The sequence below is a fragment of the Homalodisca vitripennis genome, chromosome 5 (assembly GCF_021130785.1).
Source record: "Homalodisca vitripennis isolate AUS2020 chromosome 5, UT_GWSS_2.1, whole genome shotgun sequence".
In the NCBI taxonomy this organism is placed as follows: domain Eukaryota; kingdom Metazoa; phylum Arthropoda; class Insecta; order Hemiptera; family Cicadellidae; genus Homalodisca; species Homalodisca vitripennis.
The window spans coordinates 63,488,168-63,505,738 of record NC_060211.1 but is presented as its reverse complement, the minus strand read 5'-3'; the positions used below and the strand labels follow the sequence as shown (position 1 = coordinate 63,505,738).

The 17,571-nt window shown below is 30.9% G+C and overlaps 2 non-coding genes across 2 annotated transcripts; one reads left to right on the top strand and one right to left on the bottom strand.

The window, feature by feature from the left end:
• Nucleotides 1–2,703: 2,703 nt before the first annotated feature.
• Nucleotides 2,704–2,775, bottom strand: Trnaa-cgc. Its single transcript has one exon. It is a non-coding gene; the product is annotated as a tRNA-Ala (tRNA).
• A 1,189-nt stretch (nt 2,776–3,964) lies between these two features.
• Nucleotides 3,965–4,036, top strand: Trnaa-cgc. Its single transcript has one exon. It is a non-coding gene; the product is annotated as a tRNA-Ala (tRNA).
• Nucleotides 4,037–17,571: the final 13,535 nt, after the last annotated feature.

Genomic DNA, 17,571 nt, shown 5'->3' with positions numbered 1-17,571 from the left:
CCTTTTAAATGAGGTGCTCAAACTGCTCTCCGAACACTTGTTGGCAATGAGCTAGTCTATTATAAAAAACTACTGCAGTCACATTTTGAAGCATCTCGGGTGTAATTCTTCTTGCTTCTTCTAATAAACTATTTGTCAGCTCCTCAATTGTTGGTTGGTTTAGTGACATTATCTTTTAAGAAGCCCCACAAAAAGAAATCTAGAGGATTAAGATCCGGTGACCTAGCCGGCCACTCAACGGTACCCCTGCGACCAATCCAACGGTTAGGAAACACTTCATCTAACAGATTGCGCACCCGCAAATAGTAATGGGGCGGTGATCCATCTTGCTGAAACCATACTGCGTTAAAATTTGCCCCAAGAAGAGCACGCACTGCTGGCAAAATGTTATTTGTCAACATATTGAAATAAATTTCGTCTGTTAGATTTCCATCTATCACAAACGGTCCTACAACGTTATTGTTTATTATTCCAGCCAACATATTCACTTTCTGAGGCCTTTGTGTGTGGCCTTCTATCATCCAGTGTGGATTATGGTCGGCCCAGTAACGGCAATTATGCCTATTAACTTGTCCATTAACAAAGAATGTAGCTTCATCTGAAAACAATATCGAACTTAAAAAATTTTGAATTTCGTCACACTTTCTCATCATTATTTCGCAAAATTCAGTCCTTCGATCAAAATCATCCTCTGCAAGTTCTTGGGTTAGGGTTACTTTAAAAGGGTGATACTTGTTTTGTGTAAAACATTCAACACTGAGGTATGACTCATATCAAGATCTTCTGCAGCCACTCTGGCCGAGGTGCTGGGATTTTCAACAAATGTTTGGAGTACATCCAAAGATTTTTGTTCATTTGTTGCCGATTTAGGCCTGCCACTTCTTTTGTGATCTTTGACTGTTGTAGTTTCTTCAAATCTTTTTACTGTCTTAAACACTGTTGACTTACTAATTGGGGGTCTATCAAGAAAAGTGTCATTAAACAAATGCGCTGTTTCTTCATAGGAACGAACTAGATATACATACCCACGCATCATAAGCAGCGTGATTCTCTCAAACTCACTAAGTGACATTGCTTTTAAAACTAGTAGAATAAAATGTGAACACTTAAGTAAAAAATTTATAACTATCGCAGTACCTTCTAGTGAAGACTTTCAACTTTATCTTACGTGGACGAAATTATAAAGTAGACTAAAAACCAAGCTGATATTAAAAATACAAAACTGTGGAGTTTTGGTGTGACAGTACTGTTTGTATTGCCTAAACCAGTTTATGTTTGCCTGAGATAAAAGGGCTGGAGGGACTGGACCTTGAACTCATGTTGATAGGAGTTACGGTGGTATTATTGAATACTCTCAGTTTCTTGAAGACAAGACAGGAAAACCCCTATTTACTGTTATCCAACAAATGTAGAGGTAAAAAAAATAATTTTTTGTTGGAAATTGTTTTTCAAACTTACATAACCGACATAAAACATACTACTGAAAGTAAATTAGTTACTTCACAAGACAAAATTACTAAATTTCTTTGTCAAGAAATTCATATGGCCCGTACTCTGGATAGGGTCAACCTTTTTAAGTGCGGTTTGCGGTAATGAGTTTCTCTTTACTAGACCCTTAATTTGATACCAAACTCGGCCTATGCTTACATTTAAGATTTTCGTCCGACTCCTCACGGGCCGTCCCCCTGAAAAGATAAAATGTCCCCACTGATCTCAAAAACTAGGTTCTTAATACAAGTGGTGATGTACAAAATTTAATTTGTATAAGTGAAGCCATACAAAATTAGTGAAAGCGTTTCCATACTTTTTTCCACCCTGTATAATAGTAATGGTAGCAGTGATGAGTTTGTACTCAACGAGATGTGAGTGATATAACGAGGGTAAATTAAAAACTAGATTAATATTGTAAAGGTAGAGAATGGTATACATATATATACAAGTTAGTGGTTTGGTTAAGTATTAATAGGTTATTAGTTAAAACAAGTGTATTGTTTCACTGTGAAGGAATTTTACACTTCTTTATTCTAGGGTTATTAAAGGCGATGTAAAGGCATAAAAATAGTTAACCATGAGTTCGCTCGTACAATTATTAATTAACATTTTTCAATTATTCATTCAAATTTCAGTGATTTGAAGTTTTACCTAAAAAGTTGAAACCTGATGTAATTTAATAGAATACAAAAATTGCACATGAATCAGTGTACAGATATTCTAGAACTCAGGGCACTGATGCAGGCACAATAATTTTACTGATCTAATGTAACAATAGTAACTAATCTCAGAACCTTTCAATACAATTTCATGAAATGTTGGATAGTAATACCGGTAATGTTAAATGATTTTGGTGCTGAATAAGAAAAGATTTGCACTTTGACATATCAGGATTTAAACAAGCTACGTCTAGTGAGTTCTCAATAAAGTGGCTAAATATTTCATGTAAAATCCATACTAACTGGAATATAATAACTTGATATGTATTTTACGGCTAGCTCTTAATATTTATTTAGGTGTGACGTGGCGATTCAACTTGATTGTACTATTCGAGTATTATTTGTATAACGTTTTCTTAACCACAGGTGGAACTGACTGCATGATACAAAAAATGCATACAAGGACAATTTATTTGATTAAATCTGTACAATCAACTAGCATTATTTATGATGAGAGTTAAAAATGTAAATAATGGCATGCAAAAATACACTGTGGAGATGCTGGGATTTGAACCCAGGACTTTCAGCATGCGAAGCAGACACTCTACCACTGAGTTACATCCCCACTTAATTACTGCATGAGTTATGAGTGACATTAGGTCTATTTATGAATGATTAATGAGTAGATAAATAAATATACGATATTTTTTAGAAACGTCTATCACACCTACATCCTATGGATTCTTTAAAAGCCTGCAATAAAACATGGAATATTTTACAAAAGTCGTGTGACCTCAGAGATTGATTAGTTGATAAAGCTTTGATTAAAAACAAAAATGTTAACAATCGAACAAAGAGTTCACCTGTCACTTCCACGTCCCTTACAAAGTTGTAAAAGTGGTTATAAAACTATCTCGTCTATTAAAACTGTTTGGTAGGGCAGGATATCTTATTATTTACCTTATTAAGTTAAATAACGCTTCCAGCAAAGTCAGAAGAAAGGTGCATTTCATAGCTATCATATTACTAACTAGGCTGATGATGCTTTAAATTAGGTATTTTCTTACAAAAAAATATATAAACGTTATATAGTATTATATATATATATATATATATATATATATATATATATATATATATATAAATAATAAAAATGCTATATGCTATAACGTAGTTTGTGGAAACAATAATTTATTCCCCAAAAAAATAACTGATACAAATTGAAACTTGGTACAAAACAAGATTTTTAAATATCTCGACTAAGTTCGTTAGCCAGCATAGTACGCCATTTTTTTCCATTATGTTGACCGTTAACATTAATAAATCCCAACTTTGTTATTTATAAAACAGGATAATATAAAAGGTTTCTTTTCAGTGCTTATAACATTACCTAAGCTTCTTGTTATACAAAATGTGTCTGAATTGTGTTTTCGATGTATTGAGCAGTGCCCATGAGAATAATAATAATGTTTATTAATAATAACAAGCTGTCACAAAATCTATCTACTTCTTGTGATTGAGACTGCAGCATTATGTAATATATAATTAGTGCTTTATGGCTGAATAAAAATCTTAGCATTTATTGGAAAATGTGTAGAGGTTCGTTACATTTATATTTAGTTAATAACGTTTTGAAAACAACGGATAATGTGTATCCGTACTACGTGAGTTTGCATGGTTGGACAATAGCGCAGTTTCGAATTAATTTTACTCTCTGTAATTATTTTCACATGTAATTATTTATTTTTGGTTTCTACTACCAAATATTGGTAACGTAAATACCACTAACAGAATTAGTTCTCTTTATAATAAGTGGGGATGTAACTCAGTGGTAGAGTGTCTGCTTCGCATGCTGAAAGTCCTGGGTTCAAATCCCAGCATCTCCACATTGCTTTTTTGCCTGCTACTTTACAAATGGAAAACTTCCATTAGTGAACAAAATCCAAACAACCAATAATAGTATACTTTAACAATAAGTTTTTTTTAATGAAACCGTTTAAGAAATTCAGATAAAGCCAAATATTGGTACAGTAACTTAAAACAGTTCCAAGGTTTAGTTATGCAGTTTAGCCACTACACGGATACATGTAATTATATTGTTATAAATTGAGATAACAATAGCGTGGCCAGGCTTACAACAATGACTCACTAAAACACGACAAATACAAAACATTTTCGAAACTCTATCAGTATCTAGTTTAATTATATGTTAAGGGAACAATTTGAGTATTCTTGATGCGTGATCGTGGACCCTTATGTGCTAGATTATGAACGGATTTCCTCCAATCTAATATAAATTTTCCTTTCTTAATGGTCTTAGATGAACTCTTTAACTGGGGAATCCAAATTAAGGTGAATGGGTTTGGTAATGATTTTTATACCAGTACCGATGTTTTAATACTGTTATACAAATTTATATATTCGTTTAATATTGGTGAACATTATCTGAAAGTTTCAAGAACTGTTAATGTCCATTGACTTTAAACTACTTTCCGTAACTATTTCAATAATCCGTTACGGATAAATTGATGTTTGGTATAAATTTATGGAAAGTAAGAATTGGTTCCTAAATATAATTAATGTTAATCTTTACAACCATAGACGCGTAAGTAAATAAATAGTTTTTGAGAAAGGTAACATTGCGTGCAAACATTTTAAACAAGCTGTAGCCGTCTGAGGCTTGTTATTCCCGTTATATGAATGGTTAATATTACCTTCCAAGAGATCGGAGTCCTAATACCAGCCATGGCTTTTTAGCATGAAGTTCGTGATCAAAATCTATGGACTAGAACCTAAGGTCACCCACGAAGATGTAAAAAATAGTTATTTTTTGCTGTATTACAAAAATTAAAACTCTATCTGAAAAACGAAAAGAATAAATTGCACATATTGTCAAAAAACTGTATTTTTCCATTGCTATGTCTTTTACAAATCTTGTAAGAAATCGCTTCTACGAAATGAGCAGAATAATTATTACTGGTATACTATCGAATCACCAATTAATGACCACCACTTAAAATAATCTGTTTGCTACAACGTAATCTGACATGATTTATTCTGACATAATTCGTCAGTTGGAGCTTGACGAAATTGAAGACAGCAACTTATTGGAATTTCAGTCAAAAGGCAATCGCTCTCACTCGAGAAAAGAAGCCATCCTTCACTGCCTGTAATATTGGAATTGGAAATGTTACGTTATTGTTTCAGCTGTCAGTTTACGTTATTCTTTAACACAGTTCACGAAAGTAATATAAAAGGTAATTCCACGCGCTGTGAAGTTATTTTCATATCGTAGATTCGAAGGAGTTCTGAATAGACATTTATTGTTTTTGTATTGATTGATACATAGTACTTAATGAGCTTTGTTAAAATGTTTCAGAAATATTTATACACTCTTTAACGGGCGAGCGTATACAGCGCTTCACTACGCTCGAATGCGCAACTGGAGATGTGTACAATCATATAATAGCGACGGTCTTAAAGATAGAAAAATCACAAAAAGATTTCCAAGGGAGTGATAATAAACAGTACTTTACTTTTTGAAAGCCTAATTGCTTTCTTCTAGAAGGTATATAATTTTATTTACAAAACTTTGGTTATAAATATAGACGTTTAATGCAAAATATATATACAACTTTGAATTTCTATCTGTACTTCAGTTTTTCCTTTAGTTACGATTAAAACTGTATAGTTCAAAATCTGTCTTCAAATTACCGTAACATTGGATAATCAAAAATAGAATATTTTACTCTTTAAAAATATGTTCATAGTAAATTCTGGTTTTAAAATAACATAATTTAAATATTTCTTAAAAGATTGTATTTTGATAAAATATTTTTAACTTTGTTTCATTTATTTACTTTTAACGAATAATGAGAATATTTTATGCAGTAGAATCGTATTCTTAAGAACCGATTTAAGATTTATGTATTCTACTCACAACCATTCCAAAATCATTAAGTTTTATTATAGGAATAACCGAACAAAACTTATAATAGATTAGGCCTTAATGGAAGGGAAATTGAGAACAATGAGGATTAATTATCCTCAACTGGTCGGAAGATAGAGTGATTTAAATACCAATACATAACACTTCTTATTAGTGTTAGTAGGGCTTCTTCGTCGCTTACTTTCTTTGAATCTCTTCAGGCTAACATAGCTCCAGATTCCAGGAGTCAAGTCTAAGACAGGGTCAGATACCAGACCCTGCAATAAAAGGAAGATGAACAGGAGCTGAACTCATCATTCATAATTAAACTTAGTTTCATTTTTATTTAGGCAAGATACATTTCTATGACGGCACACATTTCTCCATGGGACGTATCTCATTCTGTAACTTCGTTTCATTTTTGTTTAGGCAAGATAAATTTCTATGACGGGCCAAATCTCTCCATGGAACTTATCTCATTTCATAACTTCGTTTCATTTTTATTTAGGCAAGATAAATTTCTATGACAACCCAAATCTCTCCATGGGACGTATCTCATTCTATAACTTCGTTTCATTTTTATTTAGGCAAGATTAATTTCTATGACGGCACACATTTCTCCATGGGTCGTATCTCATTCTATTCTTAGTGAAGCTAATTCGCGACACGTGGTTTAGTGATCTGCCACACTCTTACTTGTATTAAGTTCGTTTGTTCTCATAAATACGTTTGAAGATATTTAGCATCAATCATTTTTGAAACCATAATTATATTTAACAGTAAATAAAGAAAGTGCAAAGTTAATATATACACTCAAAATGCAAGACAATTATACTAGTAACAGACAATGTAACGCTTGTGAAAGTTCAACACCGTATTCTCACATTCATACATAAACTTCAACATCATAGACAAACTCCAACACCGACTGTATACTTGTTCCTAGATAAATACATATGCAAACCATGACGCTTAAATTTGCCCTGTTCTGTTGAAGAAGTCATGTTGTTTATTCGTTCAGATATACTTTAGAGTTGCAGATAGATGGTTTTGCATAACAGTTCATACAGTGTTATATTAATTAAAATTAATTTACATATTCTAGTTGTTGCTCTCGAAAATAAAAAGTAAATTGCTATTAGTAACTCATAGCTTAGTATTTTTGTTTATTGTAGTATTGGTTATTCTAACACAAGTTTTTTATAGCTAGAAGGAACAGGATTCTATTTAGTTATTTGTTGTAAAGCTATAAAAGATTAATACAAATCTCAGAGTATTACGTAAAATCCCACTAAAATTAACTAAGCAATAATTGAAATTAAACACATGTATATGTATGTATGTATATCTGTGTGTGTGTGTGTGTGTGTGTGTGTGTGTGTGTGTGTGTGTGTGTGTGTGTGTGTGTGTGTGTGTGTGTGTGTGTGTGTGTGTGTGTGTGTGTGTGTGTGTGTGTGTGTGTGTGTGTGTGTGTGTGTGTGTGTGTGTGTGTGTGTGTGTGTGTGTGTGTGTGTGTGTGTGTGTGTGTGTGTGTGTGTGGTGTGTGTGTGTGTGTGTGTGTGTGTGTGTGTGTGTGTGTGTGTGTGTGTGTGTGTATCAACTTAGTTTCAACAAATTATTTTAATAGTTATGGTGAAGTCTGTACATTGATAACTCAATTTGTTTAGAACATATCCAGGCGTACCCTATACTTAATTTACACTTTGTATGTAGTATGTCAAGGCGATGCTTGTCTTGGAGGGTTCACGAAACTTTCGGTATGCAGCGAGGTAGAATAAACTGTAAATAACGATTTTCTTACAATTAAAATTTTTATCTCAGTGGTGAACTGATTTATTTCTAGTACGTTATAATTGATGATATTATAAATGGGGATAAATATGTGCTCATAGAACCAATTTCTAGATAGAATAATTAATGTAATATCATCCTAACGAATTAATGGGAGAGTAAAATATATGAATCATCAGGCAGAATCGTCTGTTTCCTGGAACACTTACTGCAGTTCATATTGGAGTGTTTGTATTGCTCTTCAAATTCTCCCTCAGGAACTATTGGTGTCTAATAGATTTGATCGAGGGAAAATGTATTCTTACATGTTTGTTTTACAACATGTATTGTAACTACCAACATTTAGTATATAACTGAAGATTTGTAGTATAAAACATTATTGTGTTAAAGCAAATACAAGACTGCCTTCACCTACTATCGAAAAAGTTTTTTTATAAGAAAACTTTCTTTAAGCAAAAGAATTCATCAATTTATGCTCTTTTAATGTTCAGAATCATCGTTTAAAATAGTGATATGACATAAAATTTTGAGCAACGAAATATACAGGTAATGTTAGGTCTAATATACGAGTTAGTATATTAGTAGTGATGTGGCTAAACGGCACTTCAACGACTCACTTTCTTAGTCTGTTTGTCGACGAAACATTTGTATCATATGTCACACACAAGACAACAGAGTCCATCTGTAGCTCCCCATAATGTGGATTCCTCTCATATTGAAGCACTGTTGAAATGTGGAATACTGTTTTGGGGCTAAAGCACAAGCAATTAATTGTACAGGAGTTTTACACTCATAAAGTAGTGCTTACTGGCCGGTTTATAACTGTACGCCGATGTTTGGGGAGCTTGAGATACTGATTCTGACTGGTCTTGTTGGGTGTGGAGCCTGTTTGGATTAAAAGGCTTTATACATCAGTTGCCGACAAGTCATGCTAAGTTGTTTGGGTCTGGTCAATCTACCAGTGGTCTCCAGAAAAGCCCATCCATGGTATTGTAGCATTATATAAACTGCCTTAGAGCTTGTGTAATGCTGAATTATCCCTTTTTAAATGTAACTTTAGAAAATATTGTGTAAAAACGATTTTTTATAACTTAAATGATACATTGACATAAAATGTATATTAAATGCAAACGAAACTTATATGAACGTTAATTGAGTAATACGTGTTGTATGTTTTGTTATTTTGACTTTGCTATAGTATATAATGTTGGTATTTGTATATGTGTAATTAATAAAATGTATTAAGATTAACAGTTTGGATATTGAAGTGTTTAGAGTTTCTAAACTGTTCAAAAAATAAAATGAAATGAAGTATATTAAATGTTATAAATTGAATTTCCTTGTGGTAACCGAGTTTTTAGCGCCTCAGTCAATTTTTTCGAGATTCAGTCCGAGCATTTCTTTCCCAGTAGAATTCTGTATTCTTAGAAATAATCATATGAGACAAACCTAGCACAACGTAAAACACTATTACAGGCTACTTTAGAGCGTTCAATGATAAAAAGTATATGAATCTAAAGTAGACTATAAACACAACATTACTTTCCACTTAAAATGCTAAAATTAGAAGTATTTTAAAATTTTTGATCATAAGCGTTGTAACTGTTTAGTTTGAAGTCCAACTTTGGCAGCTCAACTCAGACTATCAGACATTCTTTAGCACTCATATAGCTTCTAAAACTCAGACTTTACAGTATTATAGTGAACATGTTTAAGAATACAATAAGTTCATATAGAGTAAAGTCTGATGTGCTGGAACCTACTCCTTGTTACATACAACAATTACTGGGTAGCCGGAAAAAAATTATTAAAAAGTAATGAAGCTTAAATTTTATAACATTAATTTTTGTAGTAATGTATTTAAGATTATTCTTCTATAAATATATTGTTTTATTATTTAGAATTGATATCGTTTATTTATAAGCAATGAACTATAATATAACTCGTTTTACTACAGTGTATACAAAACTGCTGTATATTAGTTAGTATAAAATTCATGCAAGATCATCTAATAAATGTCTGTAGCAAACATAACAAGTATAATTGAAAGTCGTTATTGAAAATGTAAATACGTTAATTTATTTACCCTTGATTCCATTGTCCCAGCGCCAATACATTTAATGTGAATTACGAGTTCCAGTTTTTCCTGTTTAAAGCTTTAATGATCTCCAACAGTAACAGTATATCTATTAGTTTTATTATTACAGTTTCAATTTTCATTATGTCTTTGATTCTTTGTTTACAGTTCGTTATTTATAATGGAAGGTTTAACAAAGGGTAATAAGATTTCGAATATTTGCCATCGTTATATGTTACAGAGAATTATAACACAACATTTCGAGGATTTAATTTCTATTGTACATGTTCTTCACTTTTATTATATTTTTGTGTATTGATTACCTCCCCACCTGATGAAGAGAATAGATTTCAATCCTCGAAACGTTATGTTATACATTTTGTAACATACAACGATGGCAAATGTCAAAAAACTCTTTTATCTTGTGTCGCCAATAATAATCTATTCAATGGAAAACAAGTGTAAATCCTTATTTTAAATGCATATTTAAAATTGCAATAAATTCATTTCTGTTAAAAAAATGAAGTAATAAGTTACATCACTAATGTAATTACTTATTTAAGAATACATTTATTGATAACTCAACTGATAAGCTCACTTCTGTTTTAAATTATATTTTAATAAAACAAATATAGTACTCGCCATAAAACTTTTAGTTTTGGTTTTCAGTTTTTGTGAAACTATGAAGGGGGTTTACGCGGGTTACCTTTCTCTTACCGAAATGTGTGCCTTTTCGTATCACTTAGTTCTTAAGTACTAATATAAATTACAAACTATATTGGACTTGTATCACAGCGTATTTTAGTCTCTTAACAGGAGGTAACATAAACTGACATAGAAAAGGAATAGGGATTATGGTTAATTAGTTACTCTCTAAGGTTTTCTTCCATCAATCCTATATAAGCAGTCGATGATGAAAGAAACAAGTTAAACGTGCCCTCCCGGGGATTCAGATCCCTGCGTTGAATAACTGTTTCCCTGCATGTTTATATATTTCCTGAAAATATGTCAAATATCTTTTAAAACTAAAACCAGTGGAGAGTTTCTAATCAGAATCTTAAAGACATCGCCCAATATGAACCTGATACGCTAAGATGTTCTGATTGTCAACAAACACTCTTTAAAACAATAAATCAGGAAAAAAAGAAAAAGAACTCAGATATATGGAAATTTTTTACTCTTTCTAACGCACTCAAGAATTTTCGTACAAGCCAAACTGCTAGTCGATCCTGTACCCCAATATTGATCCTAGGTTTGGAATCTATAATTGGTGTGGGAGTCTCAGTGGTCCTCACAAGTTACACGTGCACAGAATGTGACATTAGATTTGTCTATTTAATATTCCGTGTTGCATTCAATGTCTCTGAGTATTTTAGTAATTTAATTCCTAATCACACGGAATACTGATAAGGCATGAATACAGGAGGAACGATTACAAAAGGTGATAGGATATGAGTAAATTAAATATAATTTATACCAACAAGGAACGTTTTATATGAAAATAAAAATGTTATATTTCAAACAAGATAAAATTAATTGTCAAGAAATAATTTACAGTAACTGCATGAAACAATAATGCAATTATGCTGTTTGTACGGAATGCCTAAACTATTCTAATCATATGATATTGTAAATTCGAAATTGAATTGTTTTGCTTTCACGCGTAAACTATTCAACTGATTTTACTGAAATCGTACTTGGACATTCTTAAAGTCCCTGGTATGAATAGAGGTCTGTCTATTCTTATTTCAAAAATCAAATATGGAACAAAACGTACTAAGATCGAAATAAATGACATTTGTAAGACTTATGTAATTATTAGTAATATAAAATTCATAGAATAGATGTACAGATAGTTGCTGGAAAGGAAGTCTCGTATTGCAATTCGAGACAAACATCCTCCGGATGTAAGTAGATACGCACATCCGCCCAGACGCCGATGGTGAACAAACAGGAAATGCTTATTTGTAAAAACCGTGCGACAATGTAAGGGACAGCCATGCTGATATGGAAAATTTGTTACTCACCAATTATGATGGAGAGATTTGGCAGAGGCGTGGTCAATGAGCTGGCGGGAGAAGAACATCAAAACTGAAGAACAAGGAGGAGAGGTGGAAGTCGAGACCGGGAATTCTAAAAGTGAAGTTCGGGAGTGTTGGTGTTCGTGTGCGGAAATATATCTCTAGGCGTAATAAGTGTGATGTGAAATAAAATGTAAGTAATTTTAAGAACTTAGTATATTTTAGGGTTCATTAATCATTTTCAATTCCATATCTATTTAAATGTTCACAATTTCGAAAATGTAAATTTATGTAAATGTTTAGCTATTTTAAAGAAAGTTTCTCATGTTAGTCCATGAACTCATTATTATTGCAACACTACAAAATTACTAGTAAATGTTATAATGAATTAAATCTAAAATAAATTGTAATGAATAATTTAATATCAAACATGTTTTCAAAGTATTAAGGTATTAAGGTTTGTGCTTAATATGTCGATTGACGCAATCAATTAATCAATTTAATGAAATGTTGTCACAAATAAATGTGTTGGTTCATTTGAGAGTATTTGTACTGCCAATCTAACCTATTATTAAACCCTCTCACAGCAACCCTTGCTCAAAATATGTCACAACCTTAATCTTAAACTAAAACAAACTACAAAACCTTACACATTGGTCATAAATATACACTTTTTGACGGATTTTCTTGATCGTGGCAACAAAGGAAACCCAAAATTTACTTCGGGAATGTAATTCACTTGAACCAGAAGTGTTCATACAGACTATAACTTTTTGTAATATGCCGCGGGTGGAAAACAACTCACCTGATACTAAATGCAATTTGTGCATAAACTCGTCAATGGACATTGCGTCCATGTTTAAATCCTCGTATAAACGGTTTCATTAATAAAGCTCCATTTAAACAACTCCGACTTTTGGGTTTATTCGCATTGGTCTAAGATAGATCCAGTGTTACTGAAATCGATGGAGCTATTCAATAAAATATATGGAATTGAAATGTAATGCTGATAAGTACTAGTTTACTAATAAAACTTCGGGTTTGATGAATAATAACTTTAATTTTTGGCTGGTAATTAATGTAATTAATGAATAATAACTAAACAGTTTCGTCAATAAAATACCTTAATTAATAATCTTATTATCATAAGTTAGTGAATTGTATGATAAAAAAGTATATATTATGAAAACAAGCTATATTATAATATAAATAGTACACAAAATAATATTACATATATGTCAAGTAAAATTCAAGTACATAACAGTGAACAAGTAGATTGTGTAGTGTGGTATCTTTGGAACTTCAAGTGTGGGCTGGATATGGTGCCAACTGTCTTAGAGGGAATTGTGTCTCTAATGATAAGACAACAAAGTTAACACTGTAAAAGGCTATAGTCTCTTTGGCTCAGAGTGATGGAAAGTTTCGAGTTCCGTTGTTTATGTAATCTAAGTCGTTACGTGACGAATATGGTGGAGGGGTTGAGTAAGTTTTTAAGAATTAGCCAAGTTCGAATAGTACGTAACTACATTAACACTTGGATTAATATATTAATAGTAATTTTAAATAGCTATATTACTCAAAAATACAAATTGTCCATTACATTTGTATAAAATAATTAAAATAATATTACATTTCAAAGTTATATACACGAAAATAAAAAGTGTGACTATTGTATAAAACTCAATATTTAGATTAAACTAAATTTTTCAATTGTACATTGCGGTTATTTAATGAATGACCAAGCATTTAGTTATGAACAAATGGGGTTTTACCGATTTTCTCAGCCTCATCATTGTAGGCTAAATATGATAACCAATTAAAATAACATGAACAAAAAAAATATTAAGGAGGTGTTGTGTAGATAGATTTAAAAATAACGTGTAGTCTAAGTAACAAACAATGAAAATAATATTTTCGATATTTTTATTTTTAAAACTTGAAAAAGAAAAAATGTAGTATTGTTGTAAAAACATGATTTAAATGTCATTAACGTTTAAATGTTATACATCTAATGGTTTCATGTATTTATAACATATACATTTTACTATTTTTTAAATTTATAAAGTCTAATTTTCAAGAAATAAGCAGTGATTTATATAATATTTTACTTGAAATTATATCTTGTTAATAATTGTAAATTTAAATATATTTTTTAAAGTTTTCGATAACCAGTTTATTTGTTTTTAATTTGCTCACATATTATCAGTTTATGACCTCCCTTTTGTTGAATTTCTAATATAAAACGTATCAAAATCTATTTTAAATAACTCTAAGACAATTATTTTACATGTAGTTATCTGGAGTTCTCACTTGTTGCCTTCAGTTTACGGTGCTCTCTGTACTTAGAGACAGTTGAACATATTTTAACTGAATTTCTCTAATGTAATTATTTTTTACTCATCGTTTCTAAAAGTTTTTATGGGAATTATTGCACAAAGAATTATACTCCTGTTTCTTATTGCCATTATATTTTTTACCAAATCATTAAAATGAGTAGAGGTTGACACTTTATAATTATTAACATCTGTGCCAAGAATAAGCATTACAAAAGCTGATTGCACTGGAAACATATCCAATTTGTTCATAGCATTATTGTCAGTGTAACAGGTACGTACAACCGAGATACAGCGGCCAAAAATTGATGAATGTTAACATTATCCTGTAGTGAAGAAAAGAAAATAATTTTGCGAAAACCTTTATTTTGACATATTTATATGTGAATAGTTTTAGGTCCCTTCAAATTTTTAAGAGGAGCCCTAACACAGAGAAGACTCCTAGTTGAATGTTGTAATAAATACTCTTTGGATAAAATCATATTTTTCGAGAGTGCATAAGAGTATGTGTGGGTCATATACGAACGATACAATACGAATAGTGTGAACAGGTCCTAGTGTGATCGAGAGACAACTGTTACAGGTACCTTTATGTCATCATAGATTCGACGTTAAAGAAGCAACCTCATATTTATAATGATAAAATCTAAACTATGGAATACTATTTAAGTTTTTCATAATTTAATTAAAATATTAAGTCACGATTAATCTAAAATTATTTAATAAATGTCTATTACATTATTCTTATGTCTATTTAACACTTAAAACTATGTAAATATGTGTAAACTCTGGGTAGAAAGGGCTGTAAATAAGATCTACCTCAATTAAGACGATTGAAAATGCAAAGGAGAATAAACTTTGATCAAAGGTGATTAGTACCAACCAGATCTAATGTACATAACTATTTATTAACAGTAAATTTATTTTACAGAAATTTTACATAAAATATCTTTTGGTATTTTGATTCCTATATGAATCCTACACAAGTGTATTGAGTCTAAAACTTGGAATGTACTACTCAAACTAATCATAAATAACAATCTAGTAATTTGGTAATATTAATTATGTGGCTCTTCTATTTCATCGCTTGCAAAATCCCATTTTAAAGGAAGGTCATGTAAATATTCGTTTATAGATATGTGAATGACGTCACCACCCTTTTATCACTTACAAAAGTTTGGTTTTTACGAGCAATAATATAGGGAAAAGTCAAAGTACTTTGCATGCTTATTTATATGCCATGTTCATAAGTGAAAACAACTTAGTCAAGTCAAACTGCGGATTCAAATCACTACATCTCTGATTTTGTTTTTTTCTTTTTTTTTGCTCAGCGGGCCATTTCATACATAGTCGCTCATACTGGATTAATTCTAACAATAATTTAAAATGTATTAAATATAAGCTAAAAATTGCTCTTTTAACATTAATCTCATTGTGCTTTTTAAATATGCATCGTAGTATAAGGAAAGTCCATGAACGCTAATGGCATTCATGACAAACGCTGTACAGAAGCACTAACAACATTTGTTTGATGGAAACTATCGTATAACTTTATTTCAAACACCCTTAACGCCACTCTAGCTTCCCCAGATCAGTAAGGGAGAAAGCCGGTTAGGGTGAAAGCATGGAGGCACTGAGTAGGTCGCAAGGGAGATTAGCTTATTGTTCAAATTTGCTTTGTCACATCAGAGACTTTAGTTCCGATAGTGTAGACCGTGAAAAAATTGTTTTTATCTTTTCTTTTTGGAATACTGCAATTTATAGTTGCACGTTTAATTTATGGCTTATTAATTGCGCATAAGCAATGGAAATAAAAGTTATCAGAGTTAAAGCTTTTTATCTTACATTCAGCATAAGATATTTGGTATAAAATAGCACTTTCTTAATAATTAAATAAATATTACATAAATAATAGTTTTATATATTTATATTTATACTTATAAGCAAAAAGTACAAAGAAATACATTCCCGCCAGTATTATATAATACCATAGTTATTTCATATTAAGTATATGTTAACATTTAATTACAGAATTAATAATTTATAATCTTATGTAATTTTTATTAAAAAAATGTTCTGCTATAAATTCATGTTACGTTATACATATTGTTAAAACAAAAATTCAACGCGAGAACAAAGTAATGTTCTACGTGACCGGAATGAACTCACTGTGTTCTAAGGCAAACAACATTACCCAGTTTTATCAATATGTCCATGTTATACTTGATTTGCTGTTTGTATGAAATTGAGTTAATTTATTTTGTTGACCCTTACTACATCTTCTCAAAAAATATAGTTTTCCATTTCAGCATATAGATACAAATACTTACCCAGACTGAATAGTAGCAGAATCTTAGGTCACACATAGTTTCAACTATATAAAAACAATATTTTGGGTTTTTTATAGACCATTGAGATAGTATTTTTTTTTAAGAAATATAATTTGTGTTAATTTAAACTTAAAATTCTTAAAAAACCACCGGATTACTTAAAACATAATTTCTGCTAAAATTACATTCTTCTGTTCACTTATATTTTATGAAACTTGGTTAGATCTTGTCTCTGTCCTATATAATGTTTATTAAAAACAAAATTTAGTCAAATTATATTCAGAATTCTGTCTATAAGAAAATAATAACTGTAAATGCTCACTATGCAATAATTCTTATAGATATATAACATTAGATATTCTTTTTAGGATTATGATTACAGTTATTATTATTTTAATAGCTGCACCCACGGCATCACACCCAATTTTCTGCTGGGCGTAATTGCTATATCCTTTTTAAATGGCTAATGGCTAAACTAAATACCTGAGATACATTTTTATTCACTAGATGATATTCCTATTTAAATTTTCAGGATTTTAAGTCGATAGAGCAGTGTTTATGGGTACTGAAGTTGATAACAGTTTTTATAAGTACCAATAAAATAAATAAATGTCCAAACCAATTTAACACAACATTCCATGATATTTAATTTAATAACGCCCAACGATTTTAGTTATCTTATAGACTATCTTTGGCTAGTATAGATTAATATTTATATCAAAGTCCACAGTCTTTAATGAGATACTGTAATATGTAATACGCTATAATAATTTTCAAAAGGTAGTAGCCAGTAGTGCATATTTTAAGTTCCTACTTTTTATTATTTCAACAAAAGTTATTGCTGTGAACTGTTTCAAATTAATGTTAAACTTTATATTCCAAGTTTTACTTTAATAACTATAATCAGCCTAAAAGTAGTAAATACGAAATATAAAACTGTA